Consider the following 17,990-nt stretch of genomic DNA (forward strand, 5'->3'; position numbering starts at 1 on the left):
CGTCGAGGTCACTGTTCTTCAGGATAATTCGGGAATTAATATTTTCTTTGCTGTTTGGCAATAACCAGATCCTTGCTCCAAGGTCTGTCTCACTGTTTCCCCGGTGTCAGACAAAGATCCGCCTGCTGCCCTCATTTATTTCATGTGGCAGGACACAAAAGTTCAAAATCAACCTGCAGATGGCCACATACAGCATTAAATAGTCAGGATGGCCGAGCGGTCTCTGGTGCTGTGGTCAGTTTGTAGTTTTTTTTCTGGAAGCATGGGTTCAAATCCCACTTCTTCATTCTCGTCATTGAGCAAAACTCATTGTTTGACACCACGACCAACTCCTTAAAAGTGGGATTCAGCAGTTCACCTGCTCGCTTCACATTTCTGTCTGACCAGGTGCTGAAAGTGGAGATGATTCCGCAGTATAGCGGTTAACACGTTCGCCTCACACGCGAAAGCTCACCGGGTGGGAATATTTTCTGGAACTTTCTCATCGTGCTCAGGGGCGAGTTTGTTCTCCTGTGAAAGGTCATAAGATTATTAACATGTCAGAATTAGGGGCCGGAGTAGGCCATTCAGCCCCTCTAGTCTGGTCCACCATTCAAGAAGATCCTGGCAGTTCCTCGACAGCAAGTTTAAACATCTGGGGCGGAGCCAACAGGCACCTGTCTCTAATCAACAACAAAAAGGTGTATTTTGCAGAAGCCCAGCAAACTCAGTCAGGAGATCATGAGATTCTAAAACCAGCCCCACGTTGGGTGATTATTTTTCATACAATTATATAATCAGAAGTTTACAGCACGGAAGGAGGCCATTTCGGCCCATTGTGACCGTGCCGGCCAAAAACAGGCTCTCCAGCCTAATCCCACTTTCCAGATCTCGGTCCATAACCCTGCAGGTTACTTCACTTCAGGTGCACATCCAAGCACTTTTTAAATGTGGTGAGCGTTTCTGCCTCTACCACCCTTTCAAGCAGTGAGTTCCAGACCCCAACAACCCTCTGCATGAAGAATTTTCCCCTCAAATCCCCCCTACACCTTCTACCAAGACTTAAAATTTATGCCCCATGAGTGTTAACACCTCTGCTAAGGGAAATGTGCTCATTCGATCCAATATATCACGGCCCCTCATAATTGTATACACTTCAATGATGCCTCTCCTCAGCCCACTTTGTTCCAAGAAAAACAACTCCAGCCTATCCAATCTGTCCTCATAGCTAAGATTCTCCACTCCCGATAACATCCTCGAAATCTCCTCTGTAAGTCTCCAGTGCAATCACAGTCTTCTTCCTGTAACGTGGTGACGAGAACTGCACGCAGTACTCCAGCTGTGGCCTAACCAGTGTTTTATATTCAAGCATAATCCACCTGCTCTCTTATTCTATGCCTTAGCTAATAAAGGCCAGCATTCTGTATGGCTTCTTAACCAGCTAATCCACCTTGCCTGCTACCTTAAGGGATCTGTGGACATGTCGCTTTGTTCCTCTACAATTCTCAATGTCCTACCATTTAATGTTTAATCTCTTTCTATTGTGTCTGTAAGCATTCAAGTAATGACTCCATGAGGCAAGGTGTTGTACTTGAACTGTGGTGACCTTAGTCCATTTATTGCAGCTCCTGAGTGAGGGTACAGGATGGTGAGCTCCGTTTTATACCTGGTTACCTGTCGTGTACCGGTGATCCCGAGGTCTCCACCAGTTGCACCCTCTGGTGGTACAGGCATCGTGTATACAGTGTGAAGTTACATCCAGTAGTCTTATGTAACTGTACATTGAGTGTACAGGGAGTATACTTATATTATACAGACACAACATCACTCTCCACTTAGTCTTATGCCACTGGCCTTTTCATTGTGTGCTCTGGCCCGAGACTTGAGTGCCCAAAGCCCTTGCACCTTGTCAATGCTTTGGCTTGGTTCTCGCCCTGTGGACCCCGAAGTCCTTATTGCCACGACATTGGGAAATGTTCAGCAGTGGATGGTTGGAGGTTGCAGTGGGGGTTATGTGGGTTCTGGGTGTGATCCATGTGTGTCCATGGCTACATACATCCATTCCCCCGCCCCATACATAGACCCTGTGTGTGGCTCAACACCTGCATGTGCAGACCTGTACAGACAGAAAGAACAAAAAAACATCGGATTAGTTACATCACTGTTTGGGTTCTGCAGTAGTGGAACAAGTATATTTTACAGGTAAGGTACATACGTGGTGTCACAGTCTTGCCCCTGGGTTGTGGAGGTGCAGGTGGATGAGGACACTCGTTCCAGAGTAACCAGACTGTGCCCAGGTTGTCCGATGGCGGCGCTGTGTCCCCTGCCAGCTGGTTGGGCTCAGATCGCTCACCTGGCTGAGTCTCAGAGCCTTTGCCGTTGCCTCCTGGTCGGCAGAGCCACAGGAGTGTGTGGCCTCCCTGTCCACCTTTGAAGGCTGCGGTGTCTCCCTGTTGCTCGTCAGCGATAGTGGGAGCCTGGTCATCCCAGGTCCTGTTGGGAGATCAGGAAGGTGCTATCCGCTCGCTCCCAGTACTGGCCCTGGTGGCCAGAGAGGTGGAGCCGAACGGGGGCAGGGTACCGGTAGTGGTGCCTTTGACGTCCGCTGAGCACTGGCCCTGCAGCTGGTATGCTCCCTCTGTGTGTGGCCACACTCCCTGGGGTATCACATTGCTCCCGGAGGGGCAGGCTACATGGTCGCGGGACCTGTGTGCTGACGGGAGGTTGCCCTTGATTTTGTCGGCAGACATGTAAATCGCACGTCATCACTTCGTTTACTCTCACAATACATTGGTTCTGATCGCAAGTGCCCGACTTATCATGATTAGTTACATTTACCAACTTGAAATTGTCAGTTACATCTTTTACATATGTATCACCATCATCGCTGTATAAACATAGAAACATAGAAACATAGAAAATAGGTGCAGGAGTAGGCCATTCGGCCCTTCTAGCCTGCAACGCCATTCAATGAGTTCATGGCTGAACATGCAAATTCAGTACCCCCTTCCTGCTTTTTTGCCATACCCCTTGATCCCCCTAGTAGTAAGGACTTCATCTTCTCCCTTTTGAATATATTTAGTGAATTGGCCTCAACTACTTTCTGTGGTAGAGAATTCCACAGGTTCACCACTCTCTGGGTGAAGAAGTATCTCCTCATCTCGGTCCTAAATGGCTTACCCCTTATCCTTAGACTGTGACCCCTGATTCTAGACTTCCCCAACATTGGGAACATTCTTCCTGCATCCAACTTGTCTAAACCCATCAGAATTTTAAACGTTTCTATGAGGTCCCCTCTCATTCTTCTGAACTCCAGTGAATACAAGCACAGTTGATCCAGTCTTTCTTGATTGGTCAGTCCCACCATCCCGGGAATCAGTCTGGTGAACCTTCGCTGCACTCCCTCGATAGCAAGAATGTCCTTCCTCAAGTTAGGAGACCAAAACTGTACACAATACTCCAGGTGTGGCCTCACCAAGGCCCTGTACAACTGTAGCAACACCTCCCTGCCCCTGTACTCAAATACCCTCGCTCTGAAGGCCAACATGCCATTTGCTTTCTTAACCGCCTGCAGTACCTGCATGCCAACCTTCAATGACTGATGTACCATGACACCCAGGTCTCGTTGCACCTTCCCTTTTCCTAATCTGTCACCATTCAGATAATAGTCTGTCTCTCTGTTACCTTCTGCGTGAATTTTCTTCTCTGGAGTCCTGCCACTGGAGCCGGGAAGGTGAGGTCTGGTTGTTTGGGCTGGATCATCTCGCCGTTGGGTTGAGCGGTCTGTGTCGTCGCCTCACAGTCGAGTTGGGCGGTTGATTTTTCAGGTGTTGTGCTGGATCCAACTTCGAGGCCATGAGGGATGTCGATCGCTGGATGATTGAACTATTCCCAGCTCCAAGTGATCTTTTTCATCCACCTTCTTCCTAAGCTTTGGACTATCACCAGCAATGATCCACAAAGGTAACCTGTACATCGCGCCGCCATGGGACACCTGGACATCCACGCTGCCAACGACTGGGATGTATCGTTTGTGTAGGTGAGCAGTTTCACTTCGATCGGGATCATTTTAGGTTGATCGATTGGATTGTCCCCGAGTTTCTCAAAGGCCACCTGATTCATCAGTGACTGGCTCGTCCCTGTGTCCAACTCCATCGTGACTGGAACATAGTTGATTTCAACTTCCATTTTCAACGGGGAACTCTTGGTGGTGCAGGTAAACACTCCGTACACCTCATTGTCGCTGGACTCCGGATGATCGGCCAACTCTTCATCGACTCGGTGAGTACGATTTCTCTTGCATATTCGCTGGAGGTGGCTCTTCATGTTACAGACTTTGCAAGTATCGTCTTTATAGCGGCACTGGTGGGCCCTGTGATTTCCTCCACAGCGCCAGCATGGGGTTGGCCGGTTGGCCCCATGTGGTGGACTCAGGATTGCGGGACTCAGGGTTCTCTTCTCTCTTCCCTGAGAGAGACTGCTAGCAGCAGCCCTGCCTCTAAAAGGCACCAGTCGGTTCAAAGTACTTGCCGGGTTAGAGTCCTGGGGGTGAGACATCCACTTGGAGATGCAGGCCGAGATCATGAATGCCTGGCTCACGTTAATTGCCTTCTGTAGGGTGACCGTGGTGTCCGCAGAGAGCAGCCTGTGGAGAAGGCCCTCGTGGCCGATTCCAATAACAAAGATGTCCCTTTGTGCTTTGGTGAGGTGATCGCTAAAATCACATGGTGCAGCCAATCGTCTCAGGTTTGCAGCATATTTTGCGATTTCTTGGCCTTCGGGCCACCGGTGGGTATAGAACTGGTGTCCAGCTGTGAGGATGCTCTCTTTAGGTTTGAGCTGTTCAGGTATCAGCGTTATGAGCTCCACATATGTTGTTGACTTCTCTGGGACTAGCAAATCCCTGACAAGGCCATAGACGGTGGGCCCACAACTGCTGAGCAGGATAGCTCAGCACTTATCAGCCAGCGAGATCGGGTCGTCTCTCCGCCAGGGCCTTCGCAATAAAGAAGTGTTCAAGCCTTTCCACAAAGGCCTCCCAATCTTCTCAATCGGCGAATTGTTCAAACGTGCCAAGGTTAGCCATTGTCGCGTGGAAATTCGTATTCTCGTCACCAGTTATTGTGTTTGTAAGCACTCTAGTAATGACTCCATGAGGTAAGGTATTGTACTTGAACTGTGGTGACCTTAGTCCATTCGTCAGGGAAAGCATTTTTACAGAGCAAGTTGTCAAAAATAATTCAAGTCTGTGAGAGACTGTGACAATAATTGTTTCAATCATCATTAATCCACCCACTGAAGGAAATACAAATATGTTTGCTGAGCGACGGCCGAATTTTAATAACTTTTTATACAACTGTAGAATCAGCAGAAAAACAGGTTATTCAGCCCATAATACCTAATATATAGCCCATTGTACAAGAGTAAGGAAATATTGCTACAATTGTACTGGGCCTTGGTGAGACCACACCTGGACTACTGCGCACAGTTTTGGTCTCCTTATCTGAGGAAGGATACACTTGCCTTGGAGGTGGTAGAACAGAGGTTCACCAGATTGATTCCTGGGATGAGAGGACTGTCCTATGGTAAGAGATTGTGTAGAATATGCCGATACTCTCTGGAGTTTAGAAGAATGAGAGGTGATCTCATTGAAACGGACAATATTTGAAGGGGATTGACAAAGTAGATGTTGAGAAGCCTGGCTAGCTCAGTCGCTAGAGCATGAGATTCATAATCTCAGGGTCGTGGGTTCGAGTTGGGCGAATTATTTTCCTTAAACTTTATGTTGCTTTCACGGGAAAACATCATTAATGAACCCATGATCTTCTTTGCACAATAAAAGGAATGCGAACTGAGGGAGAGTTGATAATTTAATCATTTGTTCTGTGATCTGCGTAAGAACACAAGAACCAGGAGCAGGAGTCTACCATTTGGCCCTTCGAGCCTGCCTTCTTTTGCACCAAAACAAATTATAACCGTGTTTTTAAATTAGCAGTGCGAGATATTTAGAGGGCACCTTCACAAACCAGGAATCGATCCCAGGTGGCTGTCGCGAAAGGAACGTGCTACAGCACCTGGGATCGATTCCTGGTTTGTGAAGTAAATTTGATATCACCGTTTGTAATTGAAGTGGAGTAATTTTATGAAGTTAGATGGATGTCCCAAAGCACTTTAGAGTGGTGTCAAAACAAATGATTTTGAAATTAAACACAATGAATGTTCGGAGTGGGATTTAAACCCATGCCTCCAGAGAAGACTGTGACCTGAGCAGTGCCTTAGACCGCTCGGCCATCCTAACGGTTGAATGTATTTGTTACAAATTATTACTCAAAAGTTTCAGACCGGGCACTTGTTCAGTGCAGCTGGAAGTCCCAGTGACCGGGATATCCTCTTCCCTGGGGTTTTCCTCAGCCTGTGCTCGGTGTACAGGGAGCTTTGGCCCAGGCCTGAGGTAGTTTGCATCATGCGTCAATGTACCCTGGAATGCTTTTGTTCAATTTTATTGCAGACATGTTTTTGTTTCAACAACAATGTTTCTGTCCGTGATCAAACTGCGGACTTTTCACATGTGAGGCGAACGTGATCACCACTGAACTTCGCAAGCTGCTGCTTAGCTCAGTGCCCAGAGAGAAGTGTTCAGCAACAAGCTGAAATGCTCAATCCCTCTCTCTGCAAAAAGTTCCTTTCACAAACATCTCTCTGACCGGTGCTGCACAAAACAACAATGTTCTCCTTTCAAAGTCAAAAACTCCCGAATTTCCAAGTCTGCAATTTTCTGGACAAGGACAAGGACTGAAAGCGCTTCGTGATCAGAAAATTGCCGGAACCCCTGTGGTTAATGACAGGGCATTTGATGATTGATTTCCGTACACACCTTGGAATTCAGGAGAACCGATTTCGTGGTTTGAAGTTCGAGGTAAACCCAAGGGGCGGAGCCAACAGTCGCCTGTCAGCAATCAGCGACAGGAACATGCAACTTCAGCAGGCTCGGCTATCAACGGCATTATCATCGCCGAATCCCCCACCATCAACATCCTGGGGGTCACCATTGACGAGAAACTTAACTGGACCAGTCACATAAATACTGTGGCAACAAGAGCAAGTCAGAGGCTGGGTATTCTGCGGTGAGTGTCTCAACTCCTGACTCCACAAAGCCTTTCCACCATCTACAAGGCTCAAGTCAGGAGTCTGATGGAATACTCTCCACTTGCCTGGATGAGTGCGGTTCCAACAATACTCGAGAAGCTCGACACCATCCAGGAAAAAGCAGCCCACTTATTGGGCACCCCATCCACCACCTTCAACATTCACTCCCTCCACCATCGGCGCACCATGGCTGCAGTGTGTACCATCTACAAGATGCACTGCAGCAACTCACCAAGGCTTCTTCAGCAGCTACTCCCAAATCCGCGACCTCTACCGCCTAGAAGGACAAGGGCAGCAGGCGCATGGGAACACCATCACCTCCATTCTCGGGGGAGAGGGTGAAGAGCCAGAGATCGTGGTCCATATCAGGACCAATGACATGGGTAGCAAGAGAGATGAGGTCCTGCAGGCAGAATTTAGGTAGCTAGGAGAGAGATTAAAAAGCAGGACCTCAAAGGTAGTAATCTCCAGATTACACTCGGTGCCACGAGCGAGTGAATACAGAAATAGTAGGATAGAGCAGGTGAATACGTGGCTGGAGAGATCGTGCAAGCAGGAGAGCTTTAGTTTCCTGAGGCATCGGGACCACCTCTGGGCGAGGTGGGACCTGTACAAGCCGGACAATTTGCACCTAAACAGAGCCGCGACCAATATCCTCGCGGGATGGTTTGCTCGTACTGTTGGGGAGGGTTTAAACTAGTTTGGCAGTGGGATGGGAACCTGAGAATAGATTCAGTAGGGAGGGAAGTAATGCTGGAATTATAAAGCAAAAATAAAGAAAGTGAGTTTGAAAGAGAGAGGAAACAAGCAGGTAAAAAGGGTAAATAACCAAATTGAAAGACACTGTTGTAGGAAGGCAAAGGCACCTGCTGAATATATAAATGTATGTATGTTTAAAATGTTCGCCAAATATGAAATGGCTGCCAGGGGGCTTATCAAAGCATGATGGGGACTCGGTAAGCCAAGTTAGCTAAAACTGCTGACTGAGCGCTGACCCTGCAGAGCCTGGTACCAGGAATGTCTTGAATCAACAACTTGAGGCAAGATAGTATACAGAACACTGCGGTACCGAGGACGAATGTCGTCAAGTCAGTGACCCCCAGATGGGGTGCCTAGCAACCACGGAGATAAGGAGCTAGGCACCGGTGGAACAAATGATTAACGAAGATAAGGGAGGTCTGGAAAACATCACACGAATATGAATCAGCCCCCAACTGTCATGAACTGATCATGCAACCCCCTGATGTACCGGGGTTAATTCTATTGGCCCATTTAAACCTATATGTAATCTATAATCATTATGATTGGATTATGTCCAGCCAAAGTGGGCTGATTAACTATGATGAACGATTGTAAAACATATAAATATCGATTAATTTTTTTTTCGGCGGAGTAGAGTGCCTGGTGTTGGACCAGAGGCTCTCTCCTTGCCGGCGTAATAAAGGCCGTTTTTGCGTTGGAACCGACCCCGAGTCTCTTGTGATTCTTCCATGAAAACATTTGCGCTGACAGTGGCGTCATGAACAGGATTTCGTGGAGTCGCTAGAAGTCCTTGGAAAAACCTGGGTGTGTATCAAAAATGTTTAATTATAAAGGGTGCGGAAGGTGGAGGCCGGTTGACCGACACGACGAGATGGTCCAATATCTCAAACGCCTAGCCTGAGCCTGAATTAAGAGGACTTTTGTCCCACGTGACGGCCAGGAACTAAGTAGGCGTAGGGAACGCACTTAGACCGTGGGATCGTGATACCGAGCGACATCTCCCGGTCCCAGTCGTGTGATTTGAAAATAGACCCCGGAGACCAGGCGGTGCACAGGGACCAAAGGAAACCAAACCTGTGAACAGGGTCAGACCGACAGACAAAACGGTGGTAGGTAGTCATTAAGGAGGCGTGGGGCACTGCGGGAATTGCTTAAATGCGTTTTAAGAATTGTATAAGTTTGTGTAATTGCAGAACTTTTGACCTGACAGTGGCCAGGAGACGGTCTGCTACAAGTTACGCTTGGAAGAAAGTGGACCTCTGAGAGTCGATTCCTACCGGTTCTCGTCCTACCCAGGAATGGCCAATAAATCAGGTAATCTCGAGTGGGGACTAGAAGGGTCATTTACCCACCACCTGGCGGAAAAACACAAGAAACTAATTGAGAAGATGATTAATCAGGATGGAACCCCCAGGACCCGCCAGCAAATCAACGGGAATGGTGGGAGAAGGAAAGGAAAGATAAAGATGAGAAAGCCGTGGTCTTGATTCTTCAAGCCCACATAAAATTAACAGAGGAGGTTCATCAATATGTAAGAAATAAAAAAACCTGATAGTGATGATCTTAAGTGAAGTATGGATCCAACAATAGAGCCAGCCAAACAATAAACTTTGCTGAATGAAAAGAGACTTTTGTGAACGACTGTCTAGGAATGAGATAAAAAATGGAGAAGGGAAGCTGTAATGTCTTTCAAAAAAGCCTGTGTCTCTCGAGGCTGCAGGCTGGGGAAGTACGCTCCCATTTTTCCTTTGTGTAAAACCTTGACGCAAAAGCTTTTAGCTCAGGAAAGAGATTTTTAAATTACAGATTGGCAGTACAATAGTTGAATTGTGATTTTGAGATAATTCAGGTGATTCTCATTGATAAACATTTTGGTTGTATCGGAAAATCTTGGGTTTGGAAGCCTTTGTAATAAAAGTACACATACTGCGTCAGGAAATGAAGCTTAAAAAAGATGTAATTTATGAGATATAGGACCACAAAATTGAAGTTACAGAGCAAAGGATTAGAGTTTTTGATCAGGTTCTAAAACGGAAGTTAGGCAAAAAAATCCAGTAATACCATATTTGACATTTTGTAATTCAACAATAAATACAAATTCTACAAAAGGGGAGCAGAAATTAGGATGGGAACAGTGAAGAGTTAATTTTGTTGTGAAGGTTTCAAGTACCACTGGTAAAGAAAAGGCACAACAAAATGCGATACATTTAAAACAAAAAGTTAAATCTGATCTCTTTTAAAAAATAAAATTAAAGGTTTGGAAAAAAAGAAGTAACGTACTAAATAAGTGCTGAAAAAAAAGTGTTTGCGATGGAAAAAGAAATAAAAGGGGTCAGAGGGTCTAGTAAGGAGGAGGAACTGAGGGAAATCCTTATAGTCGGGAAATTGTGTTGGGGAAATTGATGGAATTAAAGGCCCATAAATCCCCAGGGCCTGATGGACTGCATCCCAGAGTACTTAAGGAGGTAGCCTTGGAAATAGCGGATGCAATGACAGTCATTTTCCAACATTCCATTGACTCTGGATCAATCCCTATCGAGTGGAGTGCAGCCAATGTAACCCCACGTTTTAAAAAAGGAGGGAGAGAAAAAACAGGGAATTATAGACCGGTCAGCCTGACCTCAGTAGTGGGTAAAATGATGGAATCAATTATTAAGGATGTCATAGCAGCGCATTTGGAAAGAGGTGACATGATAGGTACAAGTCAGCATGGATTTGTGAAAGGGAAATCATGCTTGACAATTCTTCTGGAATTTTTTGAGGATGTTTCCAGTCGAGTGGACAAGGGAGAACCAGTTAATGTGGTATATTTGGACTTTCAGAAGGCTTTCGACAAGGTCCCACACAAGAGATGAATGTGCAAAGTTAAAGCACTTGGGATTTGGTGTAGTGTGCTGATATGAATTGAGAACTGGTTGTCAGACAGGAAGCAAAGAGTAGGAGTAAATGGGCACTTTTCAGAATGGCAGGCAGTGACTAGTGGGGTACCTCAAGGTTCTGTGATGGGGCCCCAGCTGTTTACACTATACATTAATGATTTCGACGAGGGGATTAAATGTAGTATCTCCAAATTTGCGGATGACACTAAGTTGGGTGGCAGTGTGAGCTGCGAGGAGGATGCTATGAGGCTGCAGAGTGACTTGGATAGGTTAGGTGAGTGGGCAAATGCATGGCAGATGAAGTATAATGTGGATAAATGTGAGGTTATCCATTTTGGTGGTAAAAACAGAGACAGACTATTATCTGAATGGTGACAGATTAGGAAAAGGAGAGGTGCAACGAGACCTGGGTGTCATGGCACATCAGTCATTGAAGGTTGGCATGCAGGTACAGCAGGTGGTTAAGAAAGCAAATGGAATGTTGGCCTTCATAACGAGGGGATTTGAGTACGGGGGCAGGGAGGTGTTGCTGCAATTGTACAGGGCCTTGGTGAGGCCACACCTGGAGTATTGTGTACAGTTTTGTTCTCCTAACTTGAGGAAGGACATTCTTGCTATTGAGGGAGTGCAGCGAAGGTTCACCAGACTGATTCCCGGGATGGGGGGACTGACCTATCAAGAAAGACTGGATCAACTGGGCTTGTATTCACTGGAGTTCAGAAGAATGAAAGGGGACCTCATAGAAACGTTTAAAATTCTGACGGGTTTAGACAGGTTTGATGCAGGAAGAATGGTCCCAATGTTGGGGAAGTCCAGAACCAGGGGTCACAGTCTAAGGATAAGGGGTAAGCCATTTAGGACCGAGATGAGGAGAAACTTCTTCACCCAGAGAGAGGTGAACCTGTGGAATTCTCTACCACAGAAAGTTGTTGAGGCGAATTCACAAAATATATTCAAAAAGGACTTAGATGAAGTCCTTACTACTATGGGGTTCAAGGGGTATGGCGAGAAAGCAGGAAGGGGGTACTGAAGTTGCATGTTCAGCCATGAACTCATTGAATGGCAGTGCAGACTAGAAGGGCCGAATGGCCTACTGCTGCACCTATTTTTCTATGTTTCTATGTTCCTATCACTTCTTAAATTCTAGTTGATATTGGCTGTGAAAAAGATATTGATTTAATTGGGAAAAGGAAAAAAAAATTGGAGGAGGTAAAAGACTCTCTCCATTGATAATGATTTTAAATTACGAGAAAGTTTCACTGCAGTTTGAAAAGATTTCCAGAATAGACGTTATTAATCAAAAAAAGTCCCGAACAGTCTAAACAAGCAGGAGGGTTTTGAAAATAACAAGGAGTAAAGATCTAAGCTATGCGAACTCAGCAGAGAGAAAAATAAAACACAAGATTTGCCCATTGAACGGGACTGTTAAAAAAAACCCGAAATGTTGTCATGTTAACAGCTTGTGTGAACATTGGATTTCAGTACACAAAATAGCTATTAAAAATGTGTGTTCTTATTTCAACAAAAATCTTTGGCAAGTACTTGAATTCGATGTTAAGCAAAACAATTGGAGTTTAATCTAAAATGCTGTCTTTCCCGATGAGAAGATTTTTATTGTGACCACTTTACGAATGATTTCTGCTGTTTTAACGGATTCCTAATTTCGAAGCTAGTTTTGAAGGCACAAAGATTTGGATGATTACGCAAAGTCACGTAATCAAGGCCTACTTACAAACCTGTAAAGGAGTTAACCCTTTCCATTGACAGCTGTTTTACACTGGACCTTACTAATTTGAATTTCTTACGAAAATAAAGAAGACTCACCTGACAGACAGTGGAAATGGTGGGATAGTCAGAATAAAAATAAAACAGAACTAGCTTGTCAAGAGTTAAAAGCGAAGATAAATAAGCTGGAAGAGATTTTAAAAAACAGGACCAGACGGATAGTGCAGTCTGCAGCCAAAGCACCATCACCTGTGGCAATCGAGCCAATGTATCCCACGGTGGGTCGGTGTAGTCCACAAACCCAACCTAACAGTAAAGCAGACTGCGATGTTTGGAGGAATAGTGGTGGCATTGGTGTTGATTAGAGTTTGGATAATATTTACATGGTTCATCGTGCAGGCTCGAGCACAGGAGGCTCAAATACAAAACCGACTGCAGCCCAGATAGAGACATGAAGTGATCGAGGTGTTACGACTAAAAGAATATGGATAACCTAACCCTTACCTCCGATTCCACAGAGTGACCGCGACACAAGTAGACCAGAACCGAACACCTGGTGACGACCAGGCTATCTGTTTAAAATTTGCAGATAAAACCATCACCGCGATGGGACCGCAGTGGTGACTTCGACTCTGGGGACTCATGATATTGGGAACCTTGCGGCACACACAAGCACTGGATAATACAGACGGACTACGAGAGATGCAGCACACGCAAGAAAGACACAACTGTATCAACTATAGGGTTTTGTTTACTTTGACTGACGAAATATGCATTCCAGCAGTCAAGGACTGGAGCAAGGACAGAACTTATTTTAACGCGTGGCTGCAATGAATCCGGATAAGAATAGAGTATGTGTGCGATGCTCCACGGGTACAAGGAGCAGTTGCATTAGACGAAGGGAGGCCGGGGGGGCCCGATGAATGTACCTTTGGAATAATTTGCATGCCTCATGCCCAGCCACAACCGTTAGTCACCCACAAAGAGGGGGTGGGACTGTGTGGATACTATGAGGAGGTAGAGGCTGCCGCAATATCGTTGTATGTATGCTTCTCACCCTCTCCGACACCACGCCCCATAAGAACCACCACACTCTCCATGGAATTGTCATGTCCAACAATTACAAGGGGACCGGAAAATTGGATTGTGCTGTCCAATGAGGGTGAACTATTGTATGATAATGTCAAGCATGACATTGTGCCTGTCCTGATCAATATCTCAGGTATACAGATGCCGGAATATTGTACAGAACAGGCAAGAAATATGTATAATGTATTAAGTAAAGTTGGAATGCAGCAGGCTGCCGATGCCATGGGTGCCAGTAGATTCCAAGGACAGGAGCCAGTTCATAGGACGAAGAGGGAAATATTTAATGATGTTGCGACCGGTTTTAATGCTGGAACCTCCATAGTAAACTCACTGGACATACAAAGGCGAAATGAAAGGGTGGAGCAGCTTAAAGGGGTGATGAAGGGATTATTAGAACGGCAGAGCAGACTCAGGAAGGTCAATCCGAACTTGGAAGAGAGGGTGCCGAAATCCAATTGGATGGCCTCTCGGTCCTGGAAGCTCAGACAAAAACAATCAATCACCTTTTTGACAGAGAGAGAGAAGATACCGCAAAACTGAGACAGGGACAACTCTGTCACGCTTATGGCCTATGGATGGTGGGACAGATACGGCACAACCACGATCATATCCAGACTGGATAGACAGCCCACATCTGGCTCAGTTGGCCAAACTGAAGGGGTCACTGGGTAATTGCACTCTGAAGGGACTAACCAGAGTATGCCCAGTGATCCCAAACTGCCGAATGAGCAAAGCTGCCGGAGTGGGAATAGCCCTGATGATACCTATAGTCACACAAGATTCAGGACCGTTTCCCCTTTATCAACTGTAGAATATCGGGATCATACGGGAAAACACCTCCCTCCATTACTATCTGACAGCAGCCCCTGCTGTCCGCAGAGACAACACTCTCTACGGGATCTCCCTGACGGGATGCAAGCAGACGGGTGACATTACGGTCTGCCCTCACCCGGTGGGACAGGGAGAACTAGTCGAATGTGGATTTAATCCAACCGATGGATGTGTATTGGAAATAGTACCTGCCCCCACACATTTTGCCAGAACAGGTTACGGGGGCAAAGGGAAATACTGTGTCTCTACCATGGCACATTCATATCGGTACAATGGCTTACAATGCCAGATCTCGCAACCAAACTTTTGCTTCACAGCCCTACGACCTCACAATAGGACAAGCCCGCATTATCCAGGTTAGACACCGAGGCCCAAAATCATTAACGCCACAGATCAGCTCCACGATCACCTGCAGGATTATGACGAGCCAGAGCAGGCCCCTATCCCACATTTAGTTGCAGTATTAAGGGGACTAAGACTCAGAGTAGGCCAGTGTGTCAGACTCTACCACCAACTACAGACAAAGATTGAAATACTGGAGAAGGATACTGACCAAGAGTTTCAAAACCAGAGTTGGTGGAGGAGGGTCTGGGACTGGAGCACGAACGTAAACATCCACCCCTGGATTGGAATAATATCACACATACTGGTAGGGATACAGCTGGTCTTAGCACTAACATGGAGAGTCATGGCCTGTCGATCCTGCAGGCATTATGCACGACAAAGGAGTATCAGAACAAGGGCTCAAGTAAATAAAGTGACTTGTCCAGCAGAGGGACAGGGGAATCTGAACTATATCAATTTGATCGAAGCAACTGGGACTTCTGAACCACGTGACTGGCGAGCACGTTGTGACAGGAAGTACCGGGTGGTACATAAAAATATAAGTCGAGTAAAAAATAATGTTGTCGGTTAAAGGAGACTAGGATTAGTCCATTACCGAAAGGGGGGATTGTTGTAGGGCAAAGGCAAAGGCACCTGCTGAATATATGTATGCATATATGTATGTGTAAAATGGTAACCAGCTACAAAATGGCTGCCAGGGATTCTGCAAAGCATTCGGGGAATTCAGCTAACAGTTAGCTTGAATACATTTTTGTGTAGCTGATGACACTGCAGTTCCATGTACAGGAACACTGGAAAGAGCGAGCTCAGCAGAACGTCCTTAATCAACAAACCACAGACAAGATGTCCCAGCAGAATACTGAACAAAGAAATTCCTGTGACTGTATAAGGATAAGGAGGTTAGGTGCAGACAGAACCCAAGGACGTAGAGATAAGGGGATCTGGAGAATCTCACGAGGCCATGAATAAGCCCCAGCTAAAACATGAGGTGATCACACAGTCCCCTGGTGCCTGGGGGCCAATTCCATTGTCCCAGTGGAATCGATTTGTAATTTATAGTCCTTATGATTGGATTGTGTCCAGCTGACATGGGCTAAGTAATTGTAATGAACTGTTGTAAAACATATAAATATCGATGAATTTCTTTGTTCGGTGGAGTGGAATGCCTGGAGTTGGACCAGAGGCTCTCCTCCCGCCTGTGTAATAAAGGCCATTTTGGGATTGGAACCGATCCCGAATGTCGAGTGATTCTTCCAGAAAAAGATTTGTGCTAACATAACCCGTGCTGTACCAGCCATGGGAGAGATTGATGGGAAAGTGTAGAGGGAGCTTTACTCTGTATCTAACCCCGTGCTGTACCTGCCCTGGGAGAGATTGATGGGACAGTGTAGAGGGAGCTTCACTCTGTATCTACCCCCGTGCTGTACCAGCCCTGGGAGAGATTGATGGGACAGTGTCGAGGGAGCTTTACTCTGTATCTACCGTGTACTGTACCTGCCCTGGGAGGCTTTGATGTGACTGTGTAGTGGTAGCTTTACTCTGTATTTAACATTATTGTCCTTTTTAATCCACTTGTTTCACACCAAAACAAATCGTAAACATGATGTGAATTTAACGCCACGTGATTCTTTGAAATCATCTTTAAATGATTGGGTAAAACCACTCCTTCTGGCACCGAAAAACAGCTTTGATTGCAGGTCTCGGCGATAAATTTTATAACACCATTTTTAAATTCAAAACCTAATAAAATTGACGACATGCAGCCAACGTGCAAAAGTAAGAATTCTTTTAATCACCGTTAATTAGCCGATAACCTTCTTCAGAATGAAATAAATAATAATATCATTACTGAGGAACAGTGGTATCTTCAATCATTCATTTTCTCTTTACATGTGATGAAGTTTTATCCCTATCTCATTTACACGCTGTATGAGAATGGTTTAAAATTGTAAGTGTTTATGACTCAGTTGTAAAACCATTGATTGTGTGTGTGCCGATTCTTGATAGGAGGAGCACTTGAGACCGTAGTTCCAGTTCTTTCTATGTATCAATAGAATCAATTTCCTCCAGTTTCTTTCAACCCAATAACATAATTTATTTCGAGTGGGCTGGATGGAGGAACATGATCCATGTAATAAATTGTTATCGTTTTACTTGAACTGAATGCTCATAAAATATTGGAGTGGGAACTAATTGGATAATAGCACAGCTGGCAACATTTGCGGAATAGGTTCGTGCAGCCAAAACGCACAATGACAACCTGGGACTGTGTGGCACCGAATACTCCGGGAAAAACAGTTAAACACTTCGTCCCTGGGTGGGCTCGAACCACCAACCTTTCAGTTAACAGCCGACGCGCTAAGCCATTGCGCCACAGAGACTGATGGAAGTATAAGGTTCAAGGCATCCCAAACCAGGGTGTCAGACAGTTAAAGCTTCAGATTGCTCTGACCGGGATGGAACTTGTCCACTCTCAGTGGTACTTTTCACAAATAAATGGAGGGACATTCATTGTGGATGTGTGGAAGTAGTCTGGTCCCGCACACGGCAGACACTTCCACGTCACCGCCAACCAGCTCTCCCACAACCGGTGTGATCTACCTTCCAGCCTTCCAGTGCCTTGTCTGTGACAAAGTATTCTGATTGTCCCGAAGCCGGTGTTAGGTTTAAATTCCTTTTCAGCTCCTGACTGCGGATATTCCTGTGATAAAAGAGGAACTAAATGCTAACAGGGATAGTTGGATTCACCGTTTCTTTGCTTGGTGAAATGTCAAAGATTGAAAGCGACACACATCAACCCCAAACCTCCCGTGAGATGGAAGCCCAGTTGCTGTTTCAAGCTTGAAGGCGGGAACAAGCAGAACTTATTCAAAGAAAGTCCAATTCCCTGAGACGCCTGATTATTTGCACCAAACTCCTTTGCAAAGATTTGAGGTTCATGTTTGGTGATCTGGGTACATCTTGTACCAAACTACAGCACTTCAAACATAACTCAACGGCCTTAAAGCGCTTTGGGGTGACATGAGTTCCTGAAAGGCACTGCAGAAATGGAAGTCCTTCTTTGCAAAAGCTCGATGCAATTTCAAAATTTGCGAGCAATATCAGGGCTCCTCTGGGATCCCTCGTAAATTTCAATGAACAACTCCGAAGGGAGAATCATAGCCCGAGACCAACGAGCCAACTGTTTGACAAACGTGAAGATAAGGTTCAACCATGATCAAAGCATTTTTGTGT

The sequence above is a fragment of the Pristiophorus japonicus genome, unplaced genomic scaffold, assembly GCF_044704955.1.
Source record: "Pristiophorus japonicus isolate sPriJap1 unplaced genomic scaffold, sPriJap1.hap1 HAP1_SCAFFOLD_219, whole genome shotgun sequence".
Taxonomy (NCBI): domain Eukaryota; kingdom Metazoa; phylum Chordata; class Chondrichthyes; family Pristiophoridae; genus Pristiophorus; species Pristiophorus japonicus.